Source organism: Micropterus salmoides, unplaced genomic scaffold (assembly GCF_014851395.1).
Source record: "Micropterus salmoides isolate LMB-PRFRI ecotype aquatic unplaced genomic scaffold, ASM1485139v1 Ms_hic_scaffold_2, whole genome shotgun sequence".
In the NCBI taxonomy this organism is placed as follows: domain Eukaryota; kingdom Metazoa; phylum Chordata; class Actinopteri; order Centrarchiformes; family Centrarchidae; genus Micropterus; species Micropterus salmoides.
Genome location: NW_024041150.1, coordinates 47,579,150 through 47,585,149, shown reverse-complemented (window position 1 = coordinate 47,585,149; position 6,000 = coordinate 47,579,150). Strand labels below are relative to the sequence as shown.

Below are 6,000 nucleotides of genomic sequence, written 5' to 3'. Positions count from 1 at the left end.
TAGTGTTCTGCCGGACTGACAGGGTGGTGGATTGTGGGAACCCCTTTCCCCTTCAATGCATGTGTGGTGGGTATGACAGCTGTGTGTGCATGCTTTACTTACAGTTACAGTTTTATTGTGTGACGTTTGTGTGTGTCTTGCTGTGTCTGGGTGGCACCAGTGTGAGTGGTGGTGTCAAAGCACCTGGGTGGCGCACAGGTAACCCCCCCCAGCAGGTCTGGCCCCTGTAGATGCTGAGGTGTTTTTAACCGTGTGCTTGTATCCCTTTGCATCTCTGGCAGTAATTTCATTCACATCTTATTTGTTTTTATTGTTGTGCTTGTGCAGCGAATAAAATTGCCCAAAGCCTGATTTTTTAAAATTGTTTAAATAAATCTTCCTTCCGGACAAAACTGAATTTTATTAATTGTGGGAAACCCATGGCAATTGGTAATTGACTATTTGGGGATTTGAACCCCTCACTATTTGACTCGGTTACATTACATGGTTGTGCTCTGTAAATGGAAAAACAGGTTACAGTTACAGAATTCCTTATAGTTATGCAGTTTTATTAGCAACCTAGATTGAACGCAGCAGGTGATACAACATTCATTATAACAACGAGAGACTTGAGACTTGACTTGGACTCTAGCTCAAAGACTTGTGAGCATTTCTGCCTCAGCCAGATCATCACAAAGACTGGCTACAGATACCAGTTCCAAAGTGGAACCACAATCAGTCACCTCCTCTACATGGATGACATCAAGCTGTATGCCAGAAATGAGCGAGACATCGACTCACTGATCCACAATACCTGGATCTACTGCAACGACATTGGAATGTCGTTCGGACTGGACAAGGTCGCATGGTATCAAAAAGAGGGAAGATAATCAGAACTGAGGGGACTGAACTACCAGAAGGCCACATTGCAGATGTTCAGGACAGCTACAAATACCTTGGGGTACCGCAGGATAACAGAAACCATGAGGAGACAGCAAGGAAGTCCGCCACAGCCAAATACCTACAGAGAGTAAGGCAGGTCGTGAAAAGACAGCTGAATGAGGAAAAACAAGAGCCGAGCCATCAACACATATACGCCCTGCCAGTCATCAGATACCCCGCTGGTATAATAAACTGGCCAAAGGAGAAGATAGAGGCTACTGACATCAAGATGAGAAAGCTCCTCACAATGCATGGAGGGTTTCACCCCAAATCCAGCACCCTGAGACTGTACACCAAGCGTAGCGAGGGAGGCCGAGGGCTAGTGAGTGTCAAGACTACTGTCCAGGATGAAATGACGAAGATCCAGCAGTACATCAGGAAGATGGCCCCCAAAGATGAAGGGCTTAGTGAATACCTCAGGCAGCTGAAACCTGAAGGTGAGGACAAGGAAGATGAAGAACCTTCATGAAGGGACAAGCCGCTGCACGGCATGTACCACAGACAAATAGAAGAAGTGGCTGATATCAAGAAATCCTACCAGTGGCTTGAAAAGGCTGGACTGAAGGACAGCACAGAAGCACTAATCATGGCGGCACAAGAACAGGCACTCAGTACGAGATCAATAGAGGCTGGGGTCTACCACACCAGGCAGGACCCCAGGTGCAGACTGTGCAAGGATGCCCTTGAGACAGTACAGCACATAACAGCAGGGTGTAAGATGCAGGCAGGAAGTGCGTATATGGAACAACATAAACAGGTAGCTGGCATAGTGTACAGGAACATCTGTCATGAGTATGGGCTGGAAGTCCCAAGGTCAAAAAGGAAGACACCTCCTACGGTAGTTGAGAATGACCAAGCTAAGACCCTGTGGGACTTCAAGATCCAGACTGACAAACTGGTGATGGCTAACTAACCAGACATCGTGCTGATCGACAAACAGCAGAAGAAGGCTGCAGTGATAAATGTGGAAAAATGCATTTGCCAAGTCTATGACAGAAAACCATTGCTGTCAGGTGGTACCTGTGAGAGGATCGTGTGAGGGTTTGGGACATTTGGCGCACGTGCGTACACTGCTGAGTTGACTTGTTTTAAGTCTTGAACAAAACGCCACTCATCTGGCTGTCCGGTGTCCCGGATTTTCTTCACTGGGAAGATTGGAGTTCTCACAGGAGATTTTTCACAAGGCACAATCACTCCTGCTTTCAGGAGAGAATCAACGACTAGCTTAATGCATTCAACAGCCTCTCTTTTCAAAGGATATTGATTTTGACATGGTCTGTATGAGGATTTTGGGGTGATAACTACAGGTTCAGCACCTTTAATTAGCTCTACATCATACTTACTCTGTGCCCACAAGCATGACTTCACTTAACTCAGGAATGTCTGAGACATGTTGACATGTTGACAAAAATGTGTTTATCAATCTTTGTTTTATCATCTGTTGTCACATTTGTCATCTGACAATCTGTATCTGGAATGAGCTCGACAGTTCTCACTGCAGTCACTACAGCAGAGAATCTTTTACGATGTACCTGTAGTCGACTATGAGAGTCAACATTTCCCTGCCACATTGATTGTATGTTCAGGCATGTGTTGATATATGCATCATTCTTGTATTTCGCATATATCCTTGTACTTTATCAGTTTCCTGTCTCCGCTCAAGATACAGAATAGCCTCATTTATCAAAGTCTGCATGTCTGCTTCAGTTTTAACCTCTGTGTCAGTGTGTGGGTGCTCTCATGTGATTCATGTGCAGGTTGCTCTGTCATCTCAGTTCCAGTGTCCAAACCTTCCTTCCCTGGCCTCGGTTTCCCTCCTGCTAGTCAATCAGCCATCTGTCCTTTGTTAGCCTCTGGGCAGTTTCGGGCCCAATGTCCGTGCTTTTGCAGATATAACAAGCATCAGATCTGCCACGGCCTCCTCCTCTGCCTCTGCGACCCTGACCTCTGTCTCTTCTTCTGCCTTTTCTCTGATCTTGTTGCAGCTATGCCATCTGCAGGGCTGTCATTCTGCTGCTCTCTCTGATCCTTTTTGTTCAGGAGGAAATCCTCGGCATGGAAGGCATGTCTTTGAATAATCTCCAGGTGACCATGTTGCCATGTCAAACAGTTGTGTTTCACCATGTTCACGATCTCTGGCCTCAGTCCAGTAAGAAAGTTGTTTCTGAGAGTGGCTTCCCATGGGGTGATGATATGTGATGGTCCCATCGCATCTGGCTTTATCATATCGCTGTGGATTTCATGAAGTTCAGCGAGTCTGTTCAGGAAGTCTGTCACTGTCTCGGCACGCCTTTGTGTGCACCCTGTTAATAATGCCCAGTCCAGCCTCCGGGGAAATAGTTCCTCTATTTTCTTACAATGATTATTAACCACCAGTCTGTGGTTTGCGTTCTCTGCGTCATCCCAGAACGGTTTTGAGAGTCTAATGTCCTCTGCGGGAAAACCTGCTGACACCCGTGCCCAGGTTGCCCCCATCTGAAGGGTCAACAGTCGTCTCAGTTCAGCGGTCGTGGGTCGGAATTGTTTGCAAAAGATCAGCAGATGTTCAGCATATTTCACCCCACTGTCCTGGACTCAAGGAAGCTGTTTGTGTTGCTTCCTTCATCTCGCTGTATAGCCGCGGTCTGTGGACCAGCTGTGCGCTTCCATCTGCGGACGCCACTTCCATCATTGGGGCTGTCACATGGAGGTCCGGAGGTTGGTAAATAAATCTTGTTGGATCTGGTGTGGTGTGGGCTGGATGGCTCCCTCCCACAGCTGCGGCTGCTGCTGTTAGCGCGTTGTGTGGGTAAATCTTTTTAACATGTTTCTGCTCCTCTGCCTGTTTCACTGGCAGTGGCTGAGCTGCTGCTGCTGCTCCGGCTGCAGGTTGATTGGTAGGTGGAGCAGGGTTTGGCCGACGTGGTTGTGGGGGAACCGAGTCCAGGTCCGGATCTAGCTTGACACACTGAGATGCAGAATTGTTAGAGGGGTCTGTCCCTGCCTGTAGTTTTCTGTCCCTGTGGCTCGCCTCTCTCAGCCATGCTGAATATGCGGCCCAGTTTGTTTTAAAGGTTTTTTCTCCCTCTCCTTTTTCTCTAATTGTATCCTCAGAGTGTCTAACTGTCTAAGGCTGAAGCTGCCTGTTGCCGGGAAACCACACTGCTTTACCCACATGTCCAGCTGGTCAATACTTCCCAAACCATAATTAGCAATCATATAATTAATATTTGGAGAATTCATTATAGAACGGTCTTGTTCCTTCTTCCTGTTATTTGAACCCATTTTCCATAGTGTTTAAATAACCTTTAATTCCCAGAATGTAATAAAGAATGAACCTTTTAGGTGTCTCCCCATCTTTCGCCCGATGTCAGCTGGGATTGGCTCCAGCCCCCCGCTACCCTGTGAGAGAGAGAATCATACATGACATTCCATCAAACTCATTTTTGACAGCTATTTCCGGTCCCGCCCCCCATACCGGATGTCTGTATGTAACTGATAAGAGGGGTGCGTACATCCTTCCATTGTGTGTTTTTGACTGATAATTGGAGGAGGTTTTTCATTGATTTAAAGACTTTATTAAGTAATAAAACTTGAATGAATTAACTAGTAGGTGTTTAGCACAATAAATTTATCATTAAAAAAGTATAGCAGTGAGTTATAAGTAAAGGAGGAATCTCCGGGGCCAGCAAAGGATCAGTGGGAGGTTTCTTCATTGATTTGGAATCAAGTCAGTCTTTATTATTAAACAAGTGAAGACTAAATTGAAATAATGACAGTAAAGCAGTGAAATGGTATAACGGTGAGTAAAAATTAAACAGCATTATAAATTACCTTCAACAGCCTGCAGCAAAATAAGAGTGAGTTCCAAAATTAAACTTTGTAAAATCTTTGCTAAAGCTTTGTCTTACAAACTCACCATCATTAAAGAACTAAAGAATAAATTGAAATAATTAAAGTAAAGTGAGTTAAATTACAGTGAGTTAAAATTAAACAGATTTTTAAATTACCTTCAACAGCATGCAGCAAAATAAGAGAGAGTTCCAAATTACTTTGCTAGTGCTTTGTCTTACACACTTGCCATCATTATCACTCCAAAGCTGTAGCCTAGTCTTAAACTTGTGAGTCTGTGTCTCTTCTTCTCTGTCCTCTCTCTTTCTGGTGTAGCATAGGCTGTGCAGGGGTGAATTGAGGAATGTGCTCCACCCCCCGCACCTCCCTCTGCTTTCTCAATGAGTCGTGTTGTGTGTTTAATGTCATCTTCAGGTAATCTTGTAGACCAGTTATTAACTATGGTTATCTATAACCCCAGACTCCGGTTGTTAAAAAACGGTCTGGTTTTATCAGACAGAGTTCGTTTTTGAAACAGGAACCTATTTTTATCAGCCGGAGACAAGAGTTTGGAACTACAGACTATATAATAATCTGGTTGTACCAGAAGCAACGGCCCCAACCCCTCACCAGTTATCTCCCACATGCTGTCACATACAAAATAAGAGGGTGGGCAGAGTTACCGTGAGCCAATGATAAGAGACTAGGAGGGGTTACCATAGGCCAATGATGGGGTCTGTGAAAATAAAACCAGAACATTGTCTTCAAGAAATTGCCAAGAGGGCACTTGGATCCTTGAGCAGTATCTAACTACCAAAGAGGGGACCTCCATGCGGGGAATTTTTTTCAGCTAATGAGTGTTTGTATGCTTTTATGGTTTTTGAATTGCCTTGTTGTTGAAATTTGCTATACAAATAAACTTGCCTTGAAATTTATTCATTTTTGAGTAGAATAGGTAATAGTGATTTACTTGGTAAAGTTATTGATTGTTGATCTATTTTTGAGTTAAACAAATCCTATTATAGGTTTAAGAAATCGTTGCCTTGATTATGTGTCAGGTTTTCCAGGCAGAGAAGACCCAAACGCAGATCTGAGTAAAAGACAGTTTATTCAAAAAAGAGAATGAGCAGGGGAAGTCAGAGGTTCCAGGCAGTGGCTCCCTTCCAGATCCATGACATGACAGCTGAGGTGCTTCTGTTATTTGTCAGCTGATGTTGGTTTTAAACTGTGCTGATGTGGTTTCACAGCAGCTGATCAGCTGCAGCGTCC

The 6,000-nt window shown here is 44.6% G+C and overlaps 3 protein-coding genes across 6 annotated transcripts in view; 2 read left to right on the top strand and 1 right to left on the bottom strand.

Annotated features, from left to right (window-relative positions):
- Window positions 1-6,000, bottom strand: part of LOC119911829 — a 113,169-nt gene that overhangs the window by 64,040 nt on the left and 43,129 nt on the right. The gene's annotated exons all lie outside the window — the stretch shown is intronic.
- Window positions 1-6,000, top strand: part of LOC119911835 (G2/M phase-specific E3 ubiquitin-protein ligase-like) — a 114,940-nt gene that overhangs the window by 75,780 nt on the left and 33,160 nt on the right. The gene's annotated exons all lie outside the window — the stretch shown is intronic.
- Window positions 1-6,000, top strand: part of LOC119911832 (V-set domain-containing T-cell activation inhibitor 1-like) — a 40,408-nt gene that overhangs the window by 18,907 nt on the left and 15,501 nt on the right. The gene's annotated exons all lie outside the window — the stretch shown is intronic.